General features: G+C 39.7%; 1 long non-coding RNA gene across 1 annotated transcript; it reads left to right on the plus strand.

Moving 5' to 3' along the window:
- The first annotated feature begins 5251 nt into the window (after positions 1-5251).
- On the plus strand, positions 5252-14672 carry LOC133258476 (uncharacterized). The gene is made up of 2 exons (XR_009740037.1): positions 5252-9781; positions 9900-14672. It is a non-coding gene; the product is annotated as an uncharacterized LOC133258476 (long non-coding RNA).
- Positions 14673-15855: the final 1183 nt, after the last annotated feature.

Below are 15855 nucleotides of genomic sequence, written 5' to 3' on the forward strand. Positions count from 1 at the left end.
TTCTGAAAGGATGCTTCAGGGAGAAGCCCCTTTCAGCAGCTGCCAGCCTCTGCAGCGTTCATGGTGGCTGGTGAAAGGGGTTGCCCAGTGCATGCTCCCAGTACAGAGCCTTAGGGCCCCCTCAAGTGAACTCACCATTACCTGGCATCCTTCCCTGCTCCTCCCTCACTTGAAATTCTTGGCCACAGTCTTCAGTATTTTTTCTCTCCTTTGTTCCTGTCACTGTTCCACCAGATTTGGTAGATACTGATAGCACCCTGGGGGCTTCCCTGGGGGATCAGACAGTAAAGAATCTGCCTAAAATGCAGGAGACTCAGGTTTGATCCTTGGATCAGGAAGATCCCCCTAGAGGAGGGCATGGCAACCCACTCCAGTATTCCTACCAGGAAAATCGCATGGACAGAGGACGCTGGTGGGCTACAGTCCATGGGGTAGCAAAGACTTGGACACAATTGAGTGACCCTGAGCACATACACACACACATACACACATACACACACACATACACACACACACACACACACACACACACACAGAGCTAGTTCATGACCTTGGACCATTCTGCCTCCTAACCTGGGCAATGTCTCATGGTTCCACTGGAGGACATTTTTAATAGCTCATTACAATTCTGAGACCTGCTGAGCCAGATATGACCCTATCAACAAAGTACCCGCCAGTCTTCAAAGGATCAAACTGGGCACAAGATCTAAGAAGGCAGGGAAAAACGTGAAAGTGAAATTCGCTCAGTCACATCTAACTCTTTGCGAACCCATGAACTATACAGTCCACAGAATTCTCCAGGCCAGAATATTGGAGTGGGTTAGCCTTTCCCTTCTCCAGGGGATCTTTCCAACCCAGGGATCGAACCAGGTCTCCCACATTGCAGGCAGATTCTTTACCAGCTGAGCCACAAGGGAAGCCCAAGAATACTGGATTGGGTAACCTATCCCTTCTCCAGCAGATCTTCCCAACCCAGGAATCGAACCAGAATATGCACTGCAGGCATATTCTTTACCAACTGAGCTATCAGGGAAACCTGATAAGAAGGCACGGAAGCCTACTTCATTGTCTACTGAGTCTCTACACAGAACCTGAGTCATCTGTGCACTAACACCCTTGCTCATCTAACATGCTTAAGTCCTAAGGGCTTCAATCCCTCCACTCTCCCAGGTACCTGACAGTGGAAAGAACTTGTCCCTTTGAGAGGAGATGCTGCTTGAAATCTACATCAATATGACCTTAGCAAACAGCCTCAACAAGGAAACTTTATTAGGATATAACATAGAAAGCCTAACATGCCCCCAAAAGAGAAAACAGTCATAAGATAAGCAGTTTTGTTACAACAGTCAGAGGAACTCCTAAATCTGTATACAGCTGAATATTACAGTCCAACACAAGAGTTGAACAAACAAACTACATGCCAATTGTAGTTATGAAGAGGTGGCAAGAATACACAGAACTGCAAAAAAAGATCTTCATGGCCCAGATAATCACAGTGGTGTGATCACTCACCTAGAACCAGACATCCTGGAATGTGAAGTCAAGTGGGCCTTAGGAAGCATCATTATGAACAAAGCTAGTGAAGGTGATGGAATTCCAGTTGAGCTCTTTCAAATCCTAAAAGATGATGCTGCACTCAATATGCCAGCAAATGTGGAAAATCCAACAGGACTGGAAAAGGTCAGTTTTCATTTCAATCCCAAAGAAAGGAAATGCCAAAGAAGGCTCAAACTACTGCACAACTGCACTCATCTCATACGCTAGGAAAGTAATGCTCAAAATTCTCCAAGTCAGGCTTCAGCAATATGTGAACTGTGAACTTACAGATGTTCAAGCTGGTTTTAGAAAAGGCAGAGGAACCAGAGATCAAATTGCCAACGTCCGCAGGATCATCAAAAAAGCAAAAGAGTTCCAGAAAAACATCTACTTCTGTTATATTGACTATGCCAAAGCCTTTGATTGTATGGATCACAACAAACTGTGGAAAATTCTTCAAGAGATGGGAATACCAGACCACCTTACCTGCCTCCTGAGAAATCTGTATGCAGGTCAAGAAGCAACAGGTAGAACTGGACATGGAACAACAGACTGGTTCCAAGTTGGGAAAAGAGTACATCAAGACTGTATATTGTCACCCTGCTTATTTAACATATATGCAGAATACGTCATGCAGAATGCTGGGCTGGATGAAGCACAAGCTGGAATCAAGATTTCCGGGAGAAATATCAATAACCTCAGATACCTAGATGACATCACCCTTATGGCAGAAAGTGAAAAAGAACTATAGAGCCTCTTGATGAAAGTGAAAGAGGAGAGTGAAAAAGTTGGCTTAAAGCTCAACATTCAGAAAACTAATATCATAGCACCTGGTCCCATCACTTCATGGCAAATAATGGGGAAACAATGGAAACAGTGACAGACTTTATTTTGGGGGGCTCCCAAATCACTGCAGATGATGACTGCAGCCATGAAATTAAAAGACGCTTACTCCTTGGAAGAAAAGTTATGACCAACCTAGATAGCATATTCAAAAGCAGAGACATTACTTTGCCAACAAAGGCTCATCTAGTCAAAGCTATGGTTTTTCCAATAGTCATATATGGATGTGAGAGTTGGACTATAAAATAAGCTGAGCGCCGAGGAACTGATGCTTTCGAACTGTGGTATTGGAGATGACTCTTGTGAGTCCCTTGGACTGCAAGGAGATCCAACCAGTCCATCATAAAGTAAATCAGTCTTGAATATTCATTGATACTGAAGCTGAAACTCCAACACTGTGGCTACCTGATGCGAAGAACTCACTCATTGGAAAAGACCCTGATGCTGAGAAAGATTGAAGATGGGAGGAGGAAGGGGACGACAGACAATGAGATGGTTGGATGGCCTCACCGACTCAATGGACATAAGTTTGAGTAAGCTCCGGAGTTGGTGATGGACAGGGAAGCCTGGCATGCTGCAGTCCGTGGGGTCACAAAAAGTCAGACACAGCGACTGAACTGAACTGAACTAATTAACAATGTGTATATAAAGTATTTTTTAGAAACTAGGTAATTTTAAGTCAGTTCTCAACAAAATTTCAGAGAATGCAACACAAATTCTTGGATAATATATATAGCTTCATGAAAAACTTTACCAAATAACTGACAATCTAGTGTTGAGATTATGAAAGAGAAAACACTGGTGAACGTGGCTTAGGAAATTTATTTTAAGCAAAAGTGGAGGGAGGAGGTGGAAGAAAGAAAAAATGACGTCTGAAAAGTTAAAAACATTCCGAGAAGGAGTGAGACCACCTCTGGATTATATAGTTACAAAATTTTTCCTTCACTTTGCTCTAATGTATATGAAAAAGTTATTCAGACCATGCAGTATTTTTTACAGTTATGGCTATAACTCTAGAGGAGAACTAGTCATCTGTTTTGGATCATTAAACTCAGTTGTACCTTTGATTAAAATTCCACTCTTCTCTCAGCTACTCATTGTGATACTCCCTGTTTTAAAGTAATTCTCCCTTGTTAAATGATGCATTGCTTCCTTATTTTAAAAAAAAAAGCAATGAGAGGCAGATCGCTGAAAGAGGCTATTATTTTCTTATTACTTTGCAAAAACAATAGAAGAAGTCCTGGAACAGGGAAGCTAGAAAATCTGTCTCGTTGGATGTCTCTTATAAAAGAAGGAAAAACTTATTTTCAAAATAAGCAAAGAAAAAAACTGGACAAATTTCATGCAGCATTTTCATCAGAAAAAAGAGAAAGCGCAGAATAAAGTCCTCACAAACCATGACAAAAACACTTCAAAAAGACATGCTGACCAAATGTGAAACTGTAAAATCTAATATTTCAAAACAAGCTAAAAGAAATTAAGAAAAGTATAGAAGCTACGAAAGAATAACATAAATTAGCATTAGAGAAACTCAAAAATAGCAAATGCAGAATCCAGAATTATAAAGCAAGGAAGCTGAGACCTTTGTTGAGTTTCTGTCTGCCCTTTCTTTCATCTGGCCCATCAAATTAGCCCATTATTTCCTAGGCTAATTCTGTGTTTGCCACAAGCCTGTGCGGTGCTGATAGAAACAGCAAATGAAGCACATGGTAGCTTTCATTGAGCAAGAAGCCAAAAGCAGAAAAACAGCAGCGAAGGCAAAGAAAAGGTAAAAGCTGAGAAAAGTTATCTTGAGCAAACAAAGGGGTAGTTTCATTCAGCTCTAGTCAATCACTGGCATGGGAGAATGTACATGTAGTATTTTGGGGCCTGTACTGTTTTAAAAGACTCTCAAATTGAAAAAAATTTATGGAGTTCAAAAGTGCATTTCTGCTGGACAATTAGATGTGTGACTCTTAAACTGAGGCTGAAGACAAAACACCTATTTGTTTAGCCATTCATTCATTCAATATTCAGTTTTGTTGTTTGACGTTTTAATGATTACATAATTTACAATAAGGCACTTTAAAGGATGATCATTTTATTTTATTGTTTTATAATCTTATTCATGTTTCACATATATTAGAGTTATGATTCCTGTCTTCAAATGTTTACCATGACTTGGGAGAGTTTTAATGTTTAGATTATTTATTCTGTTCATCTTAAGATATCCCTCAGTCTTATGGTCAGTTTCTTTTAAAATGTTTTAAATAGTTTTAGTCAAATTAGTTTTTCCGAATGATTTGTATGTAAAACAACTTTTAGAAATTTCTTAGCATAAAACAAGCATCTTTTACTGCCTATTATGGAACAAGCTGCTTACCAATTCATGTATCACTAATCAGAATATAAAAACACATTATCTGGCTGAAAGTATACTTTAATTATGGTAGTATGTATGATTTACGCCAGCTGTATGATAAAAATTGCTCTATGGTGTATCCTGGTCTCCCATCTTGAAGTAAGAACAAATATATTTATAGACAAAATGCTAATGTTTTATAATTTTTTAATAAAACAAGGTAAATTATCAGGATAGTAAAAAACCCAACTTACCTATTGTACAGCACAGGGAACTCTACACCATATTATGTAATAACATATATGGGAAAAGAATCTGAAAAAGGATGGAGATATATATATATATATATATATATATATATACACATACACACACACACACACACACATACCTGAATCACTTTGCTGTACATCTGAAACTAACATTGTAAATCAACTATACTCCAATATAAAATAAAAATTAAATTAAATTTAAAGTAAAAATTTTTAAATACAATTTTTAAAATATGATTTTAAAATATAATACAATTATAAATTATTTATAATTTTATAAAATTTAAAAATTTAAAACATAATTTTTAAAATAAAATATAAGTCTATATGGAAATTTTCACACAAATAAAAAGGACAATGGCATAATGAACCCAAATATACACATCATCCAACTCCAACAATCATTAATAAATGGCTAATCTTTCACTTACACTCCAATATCTAAATGTTTATGGGTAGAAACGAACTCCTCAGCTGGTTTTTACTCACCCTGTAATTTCAAAATCACTGCCACAGGAAATCTTATCTCCTCAAGGGCATGACCAATGTCATTCTCCTCAGTATCCTTGACTCTTGGTATGTGTGCTCCAGAGACACCAAATATATGAATGATGAATGGTTAGATGTCTACCCTAAAAGCAAGGGGTTTTTCACACCCATCTATGAGTGGCATTTTTAGCAAGAAATAAAAAATACCCTCTTTTCTCATCCCCCAAACTAAGTCACTGCTTCTACAGTGTGAAGGGGTTTGCACGTGTTGGGAGAAGGCAGTCTGCTTCTCCAGGGTTTCCCACATGCCCTGCCATTTCTTTGTAAATTCCTATGGGCCAGAATGTTAATATCTGTCTGAAATCATCAAACCTGTTGCTTAGTCATCATGGGTCAGAATCTGAAATCAACCTACATCCTGCAATTATGACCTTAATAATAACAGTTCTTTAGTAGCACATCTTAAATATTTCTTTGCCCTTTCCCTTGGCACAGAAATGTGAAACACAATGAGATATGTAAGTGCTTTTCTTTAACAAACGTTCTTCATATGCCGAAACAGTAACTAGCTGAAGATTAATAGCTACATTCTCCTGGGGTACTTGGAACTCAAAAGAGAATAAATCAGGATCAAGTTCATCAAGCTATGCAATCCATAATATTCAGTATTTCTGTGTGCTATGAAATGGTTACATCAATGGCTGGAATATCCCCCTTATCAAATACAGGACTAGTCAAATCGGCACCCTTCATTGGAAAATAACACGTAAAACAGTAAAATTCCATTTAAATGATGGCAAATAAGTTCTTATTCAAATTTGAAAACCTTAATACTTAAATTCTGAAATTCTTGATAAATATAGTAGAATGAGGTCTTCCCAGGTGACACTGGTGGTAAAGAACTCTCCTGCCAATTCAGGAAACCTAATAGATGAGAGTTCAGTCCCTGGGTGGGAAAGATCCCCTGGGTGAGGGCATGGTAACCTACTCCAGTATTCTTACCTGGAGAATCCCATGGACAGAGCATTCTGGTGGGCTACAGTCCATAGGGTCACAAAGCGTCAGACACAACTGAAGCAATTTAACATGCATAGTAATAGCAGAATGAATAGGCTAAATTTATACTAGCATCATTCATTTTGGGAGAATTAATACTAATATTAATGAATGATCACAAAAGTTAGATTATTTCTTTAGGCAATATATAAGAAGTTATTTAGTAAGTTACCTCTAGAATTTTTAGAAGGGTTGACTTATGCCTGTGCAGAAAAGAGTTAACATAGCACTCCTGACTGCTTATACTTAGAGCTGGCAAGGTTGGCCCTTCATTGGCATCTGGGAACTTGGATTCCAGGAGAATTCCCACCATTGACTGATATGAGCGGTTCACTGTGTCTCAACTGTTTTTACAAACAATATAATTACGCAACCCTCTGCATTACTTCTGGGAGTTTGAAATTTGGGTACATGCCAGGCAGGGGTGCCCATATGATAAGCTCTCAGAAAAAAAAAAAAATCTAGGTATTGAGTCTCTAATGAGCTTCCCTGGTTGGCAACGTTTCACACAGTTAGACACAACTTGTTGGGTTAGGGATTAAGCACATCCTGTGTGACTCCACTGGGGAAGGAATCTTGGAAGCTTGCAACACTAGCCTCACATGCCTTTTCACTTTGCTGGTTTGCTGGTATGATTATATGCTGGGTCCTGTGATTACTCCTAGTAAATTACTAAAACTGAAGGTAGTCTTGAGTACCCCCCCCAACAATCCCCTAATCTACTTTGGAAAGAACCACTTAATCTGAGAATTAGTAATCTGCACCCCAATATGAGAAATAGCTTCTAAATGCATTACCAATGAATATTTAAGTATTTCCCAAGCATTGTAAATCAAGACATACGTAACAATTGTAATTATAATTTGTTCTGCTTTTGGTTACAACGTTGGAAGCCATTAACAAGGATTTTTTTCTAGTTATTGTCAGCACAAGTCACCCATGACTACTGCTCTCTGCATCAGGCAGGACCCAAGGACAAAATTCAGATCTCTTTTAAGTATTTAGGCTTATCTTGAACTTTGTGTTTTACTTTTATCTAACCACGTCTCTCATGAATGCTTGGGGTTTTTTTGTTCGGTTTTTAACTTTGAAAACTAATGGTTAACTGCAACCTAATCTAAACCATTGTACAGGATAGTACCCTGTATATATGCTTCTCTGAACTGAACTCAGCTATACCGCCTTCCCGCGTTTAAGTGTGCGCGCGCTCTGCCACTCAGTTGTGCCGAACTCTTTGTGACCTCATGGGCTGTAACCCACCAGGCTTCTTTGCCCAAGGAATTTCCCAGGCAATACTGGTGTGAGTTACCATTTCCTACTTCAGGAGATCTTCCCAGCCCAGGGATGGAACCCGTGTCTCCTGCACTGACAAGCAGATTGTTTACCGCTGTGCCGCCGTTTTCCTACTCCTCTTTTATGTGTCCTAACTTCCACAGTTTCTCTCTCTCTCTCTCTAATTGCAAGTATAATTGCCAGACATTTCAAAACAGTTTAGATAAACCATACAGGAAGGAAGGGAGTACTGAATGGGCAATATATCCAAAGAAAAAATAGTGGGAAAAAAAGGGTAAGCTCTTAATATCGGTAAATGAAAATTAGTCAATATACAACTAATTTTGTATGTGTCCATAATATCCATGTGGGTCTTCCTCTCCTTTCTTTTTTAGTTCTTATAATCTCTAGTAGCGCAGCCTCTTGTGAACAACGTTGAATTTGAAGCCATGGGTAACTAGCTTACTAAAGGATCGTTGTGAAGACTAAGATACAGTGAAAATGGGGAATTTCAAATTTAGAATTTCTTTTCTTTCCATGGACTTTTTGACATGGAAGTTCAATCTCAAATGCTGTCTCCTTCTGGTTACCACAGAAGACACTGAAGGCCAACAGTTTCTTTTCAGTCATTTCTTAATTTCATGAATAAACCAAAGAACATGCGTGCGCACTAATTCACTTCAGTGGTGAGCCCACCAGGCTTCTCTGTCCATAGGATTTTCCAGGCAAGAATACTGGAGTGGGTTGCCATGCCCTCCTCCATACCCAACCCAGGGATTCAACCCACATCTTTAAAGTCTCTTGCATTTCCAGGCAGGTTATTTACCAGTAGCACCACCTCAGTTCAGTTCAGTCGCTCAGTCGTGTCCGACTCTTTGCGACCCCATGAATCGCAGCATGTCAGGCCTCCCTGTCCATCACCAACTCCCAGAGTTCACTCAAACTCACATCCATCGATTTGGTGATGCCATCCAGCCATCCCATCCTCTGTCGTCCCCTTTTCCTCCTGCCCCCAATCCCTCCCAGCATCAGAGTCTTTTCCAATGAGTCAAGTCTTTGCATGAGGTGGCCAAAGTACTGGAGTTTCAGCTTTAGCATCATTCCTTCCAAAGAACACCCAGGGCTGATCTCCTTCAGAATGGACTGGCTGGATCTCCTTGCAGTCCAAGGGACTCTCAAGAGTCTTCTCCAACACCACAGTTCAAAAGCATCAATTCTTCGGCACTCAGCTTTCTTCACAGTCCAACTCTCACATCCATACATGACCACAGGAAAAACCATAGCCTTGACTAGACAGACCTTTGTTGGCAAAGTAATGTCTCTGCTTTTTAATATGCTATCTAGGTTGGTCATAACTTTCCTTCCAAGGAGTAAGCGTCTTTTAATTTCATGGCTGCAGTCACCATCTGTAGTGATTTTGGAGCCCAGAAAAATAAAGTCTGACACTGTTTCCACTGTTTCCCCATCTATTTCCTATGAAGTTATGGGACCAGATGCCATGATCTTCGTTTTCTGAATGTTGAGCTTTAAGCCAACTTTTTCACTCTCCTCTTTCACTTTCATCAAGAGGCTTTTTAGTTCCTCTTCACTTTCTGCCATAAGGATGGTGTCATCTGCATATCTGAGGTTATTGATATTTCTCCCGGCAATCTTAATTCCAGCTTGTGCGTCTTCCAGCCAGTGTTTCTCATGATGTACTCTGCATAGAAGTTAAATAAGCAGGGTGACAATATACAGCCTTGACGTACTCCTTTTCCTATTTGGAACCAGTCTGTTGTTCTATGTCCGGTTCTAACTATTGCTTCCTGACCTGCATACAGGTTTCTCAAGAGGCAGGTCAGGTGGTCTGGTATTCCTACCTGGAAAGCCCCATAAAGAACATAGTAACCATGATTAATAAACAAGAGAGAAGTACCAGCACTCAACCAGATGAAGTCATCTGAGGAGGCTCATCTCTTCAACAACTCTCCAGGTAGTGAGAGAATCACCATTTGGTTTTAATTTGGCTTTTAGCTGGGGAAGGAACTTTATCTTGTAAAGGAGCTCTGTTTCTATAAGACCAATAGTCTATTTTCCTATCTCCCTTTCAGGAACACGCATGCTCACTGCAGCCACTACAATCCCAACAGCAGCAGCCAGCTGAAAGCCAGCAATTTTCAGTGTGAAATATAAATCCTGCCACTTACTGCCCATATAAGGGCAAATAAAGCAGAAAATTGACAAAAAAAAAAAAAAAACCCCACAAAACTTTATCCCAGTGCAGATTTGCTACAGCTGCAAAGTTGTCTCCATCATATCCAAATACAGACCCATGTAGGAACCAAAAGCCAATATATCTGCCCAGCCCCATCCACACCCAACACACACTGGTGGGACAGAGACAGGAAAACATAAGGAACAAACTCCCTCTTACTTGCTTGCCTACTTACTTATTTGAAAGATGAATGGGAGATACAGCTCTCCTTATCCACAGCAGTGATGAAATCCTGCCAGGAAGGAATTATGAAGACCTCCTGCCCAAGGTCACAAAACTATCTCAGTTTCTTCAGTTTTAAAGAACAGATAATAAATTCTCCACTCTACCACACTGTGTTAAGAGGCTGACCCATTAATGTTTGTTATTAGTTATTAACTATCTGACTCCCCCAATAGATTATAAACTTCGTGAAAATTGTCTGTGTACCACTATACGCCAAGTGATTAGCAAAGTGTGAGTTTGCTAATATTCAAGCAACGTTTGTTGAATGAGGACTTCCCTGGTGGTAAAGTGGAAAGGAATCCACCTGCCAGTGCAGGGGACACAAGTTCAGTCCCTGGTCCTGGATGATTCCATGTGCTGAAGAGCAACTAAGCCCGTGTGCCACCACTACTGAACCTGCACACTTACAGCCCATGATCCACAAAAAGGCACCGCGATGAGAAGCCTGTGCACCATAGTGCAAGAGGAGTCCCTGCTCTCCACTAGAGAAATCTCGCATGCAGCAGCAAAGACCCAGTACAACCAAAGAGAAATAAATAATTTAAAAAATTTGGTGAATGAATATTACAGACTACTTCGCCATTATATTTTCAGTGTAAATTAATAAATATTTTGAGTTATATGCCCATCTTCACTGAATTTGGTCAGCATGAATCATCCTCCTAAGGCAAGATTATTGAATTGATTTTCTTGAGATGTTGGGCTAATAGACCCACCTATATTATCTAGAAAATGCTGTGTATCATGTTTACTTCTTGTTTGTTTGCTTGCTATTACTTCAGAAGCAGACTTGAATACTGGATTAATCATTTAATTGCAGTTCTTGCTTTGTGGCACACTTTCATCATTGTTCTAAATGTAGCTCTCTTTTTAAAAAATTTTAACTTTTGTATTTACTTAATGACATAATAAAGACCATGAACTTACTTCCCAACCTGAACAACTAGACATGACCAGTTTACATCTACTTTGGTTCCTCGTCTGCTGTTGCTGCTAAGTCACTTCAGTCGTGTCCGACTCTGTGTGACCCCATAGACCGCAGCCCACCAGGCTCACCCGTCCCTGGGATTCTCCAGGCAAGAACACTGGAGTGGGTTGCCATTTCCTTCTCCCCTGCCTCTATCTTCTAGCTTGAAAACTAGAGGGAATCACTGACCCTGCTTTTGGTTTTCATTCCCTTTGTTTTTATGTTGTAAACATAAACACATGTTGTTGTTTAGTCACTAAGTCGTGTCCAACTTTTTGTGACCCTATGGACTGTAGCCTGCCAGGCTCCTCTGTCCATTGGTTTTCCCAGGCAAGAATACTAGAGTAGGTTGCCATTTCCTTCTCCAGGGGATCTTCCTGACCCAGGGATCGAATTCATGTCTCCTGCACTGGAAGGTAGGTTCATTACCACTGAACCACCAGGGAAGCCCTGACCAGGTTGAGTACTCTTCAAAACTGCCAAGGTCAACAAAAACAAGGGAAATCTGAAACACTGTTACCGACAAGCTTAAGGAGAAGTGATGACTAAATGTAATATCCTGTCCTATACAGGATCCTGGAGTAGAAAAATATATTAGGTATAAACCAAGGAAACCTAATGAATCAACACTGGTTCATCAATTGTAACAAATGTACCACACTAATATAAGATATTAGGGCTTCCTTTGGACTGCAAGGCGATCAAACCAGTCAATCCTAAAAGAAATCAGTCCTGAATATTCATTGGAAGGACTGATGCTGAAGCTGAAGCTCCAGTACTTTGGCCACCTGATGCAAAGTACTAACTCATTGGAAAAGATCCTGATGCAGAGAAAGACTGAAGGCAGAAGGGGACAACAGAGGACGATACGGTTGGATGGCATCATTGACTCGATGAACATGAGTTTGGCAAGCTCCAGGAGTTGGTAATGGACAGGAAAGCCTGGAGTGCTGCAGTCCGTGGGGTCGCAGAGTCTAATGAGCTACTGAACTGAACTGAATATAAGATATTAAGGGAAATGGTGTGAAGTATATGGGAACTCTCTGTACTATCTTTGCAATTTTTCTAAAATTTAATAAAAAAATAAAATTTAAAAATTATTTGAAAAGATAATTCTGCTTAAGCACCTTTAAAAACAAAGCACAAGCATGTTGGAAGTTTCAACTATCTTGTCTTCTGCTCACATAAATCTGGTGTGTATGTTAACCTGTCTCAGTAGAAATGAAAGACGAAATGAAAATATTTGGGTTTTACTTAATGAGCTTGGGGATAATCTGTTTCTCTTTGGAAACTAAATGATCATTTATACATTTTCTAACTGGAGAATGAGGGATTTTCCAAAAGTTTACATTTAAGTCAAGTGTTTGAAACTTGAAACCCATTTTCCCACAGAAATGTTGTTACAAACAGTGGTTAATTCCCAGGCTAACCACTGAAGCTCCTTAAAATCATAATAAGCAAAATGGATGTTTTCAATGAAAAGTGTAAAAACTGTACTATGGGAAAAAAAAAAACCAAAAACTTGCCTTTGAAATTCAGTAGATAAATTTAAACATGCAATTTAAATTTATTCTCATCAAATTCATCACCCAGTGTTTGGATTAGAGGCCTACTCTGGGTCTCTTTGCACATAACTTGAAACACCAAGAATGAGGGTGGGAGAGAAGAGTGAAGATGTTAAACTCGAGTTGGTGGGCGATGGAAAGATTCTAAGCACAGTCTGGGAATTCAGGTGTATGGTTTTAACTCAGATTGGGCAGGCAGGTTTCTATTCTGATTTTGGGGGAGCAGGGGGCAGGCGGGTACAGTGAAGTTGCTTGTATATTCATTGGAAGGACTGATGCTGCAGCTGAAGCTACAACCCTTTAGCCACCTGTTGCGAAGAGCCAACTCGTTGGAAAAGACCCTGATGCTGAGAAAGACTGAGGGCAGCAGAAGGGGGTAACAGAGGATGAGATGGTTGGATGGCATCATGACTCAATGGACGTGAGTTTGAACAAACTCCAGTAGATAGTAAAGGACAGAGAAGCCTAGTGCACTGCAGTTGCAAGGGGTCACAAGGCTGGACACAACTGAGCAACTGAACAACAAAATGAAGTTGGTACCCGAAAGGACAGTAGGGACAGAAAAGGGCTTTGCCTTCTCGTAATCCTACAATTTTTAGTGTGCTACTTCGCAAAGGGTGGGTAACGGAGTACATCTGTGGGCAGCTGGTAAGCCACGAAAGACCAGTCAGCTAACCCTTCATGCTGGTGGGGTCTGAGTACAAGGGTGGGCAGCCGCAGGCAGTAGACCTGGGCTCCTCACACTAGTGTGCTACCAAGCAGAGGACCAAGAAAGTGGATTCACGTTACACACCTGCGGGTATGCTGACAGGGTGTGAAGTGGACTGAAAACTCCCAGCAGGGAGGGTCAGAAGAGGAAACAAAGGTAAGAGGCAGAAATGAAGTTTCCTGCAGTGGTGCCAGCCAAAATGTCAGACCCCAGCTGGGGTCACCATTTCTATAGGAAGGCCTGTTTGATGTATTTCAGGTTTGTCTATCCTGGTTTGGGGATGCACTACACATTTGTTAAAGATACATTATACCATAAAAAGAACTGTAAGGACTTTTCAGAAGCATACATAAAAACCAACATTTTTATCGAGTATTTTAACAATTTTTTTCAGTCTTTATTTTTTGGCCACACCATGTAGCATGCTGGATCTTAGGTCCTCAACCAGGGATGGAACTTACACCCTATGCATGGGGAGTGTGGAGTCTTAACCACTGGACTGCCAGGGAAGTCTTTTTTATAAAATGGTATTTTTTAATAATACAATATGAACTTAAAAATAATTTTTTAATTGCTCTTCCTCTCCCTCTTCATATACTCTCTCCATCAATGCTTACAATCCGGTAAACATCTTTCCTTGATTTTCCTAATTTTCCATTAAGAATTCAAATATATATTGAGTACATTTTACATGGTTTTATGAAATAACTGTTATGTGTTAACACCAGGTGTATTGTCAACACATACTGATAATGACGAGTGATATGCTATAGCAGAGATACAGTGAACTTATTCAACCATTTATTCAATTCTTTATTATAGACAGCCGCTGCTTCCTTTACTTTGCTTTGTACTGCTTGAGGAAATGTTACAATAAAAATCTTCATACAAATATCTTGTTATTCAAGTTTATGCTCACTTGCTATTGTAACAAACACTCTAAAAATCTCACCAGCTTACCACAACAAGAGTTTGTTTCTAGCTGCCATCCCTGCCTGGTGCAAGTCAGGCTGTTACCATGACGAGTGTGCCTCCAGTCATGATTCAGGGGATCCATCTTATGGGTTCACTATCTCAGATCTCTTAGTTTCCAGCCGTCAACATGAGAGAAAGCTTGGAAGACAAGGAAAGGTTTATGACAAAGACTGGATGTGGTTTGGGACACGTCTGCCCCAGATTCCACTGGCTACAACCCAATCAGAGGCCCCAACCTAACTGCAAGGGAGGCTGGAAGATGCAGCCTTCCTGTGTGCCCAAACTGGAACTGGGTGAACATTTAGCCAAATTTGCAAATGTTTTTATATAGATTAGTGGCTTTATTCCAAAGGATGTATTTCTCAACTGCAATTTCTGAGTTGCAAAATTTCTACATAACATGTGTGTCTATATCGCTTTGCAAAAAAGATCATAACTCCTGTCAGCAGAGTACGAATACTCAGCACCATTTTTGCTTTTCTAAACCTCCCTTCCAAAGGTGCTGAAAGACTAGAAACTCAGTTGACCAGATTCCTGTGTCAACAGGATCCTGGTTTAACTTCCAGCAATCAGAGGCACTCTCACTGAAACTAGAAGAGTGAAGAAAGCAGGTAGCCTTTATTTCATTTGAACATGCTGACAGATGGCAGAAATGGCCTGTATAGTGGCTTCCAGGTGACATCCTGCATTGTGCAGAGATTACTGGCAGGGGCTTTCCCTGAAATTCCTGCACTACTGGATTTTCTAAAAGCCAGCAATAATTTCTCCTCATTCCCTCAGTCATTCTGACAGTTAAGTGAACATCTCATTTCTTGTATAAAAACCTCTTCTTACTTCAAATACTTAAAGAAATTTGTTTGTAGACTATGAGCTAACTTACACATCAACATAGCAAGTCTTTTATTTTTGTTTAGGACCCATTTTTTTCTCACATATGATTTTTAAATTCTTATATTTCAAATATATTTGTTTTATATTACAGTTGTGGAATTGCTGTCTTCCCAAGCCTTAGTTAACATAAATATTCTGTAACACTTCTAATTTTTATATTTTATAGTTAAATCATTAACTCATCTGAAATTTACTTTTGTATGTGCTGTAACTGCTACTATTATTTATTAAATTGTTTTCTCATCCAACTGAAATACCATCTTTGTCTCAAATATCCTTATCTGTTTCTAGGCCACGTAGTCTATTCCAGTGATCTGTTTAACTGAGCAAGCCATATAATATTGCCTGTTGTGGTTTTATAAAATATTTTAACTGTTTTACAAATCTAAATTCAAGAGATTACCCAACACAATAATCTGTGTTACCAGGTTAACTCGGTTATATATAAATTCTTAATAAA

Source organism: Bos javanicus, chromosome 12 (assembly GCF_032452875.1).
Source record: "Bos javanicus breed banteng chromosome 12, ARS-OSU_banteng_1.0, whole genome shotgun sequence".
In the NCBI taxonomy this organism is placed as follows: domain Eukaryota; kingdom Metazoa; phylum Chordata; class Mammalia; order Artiodactyla; family Bovidae; genus Bos; species Bos javanicus.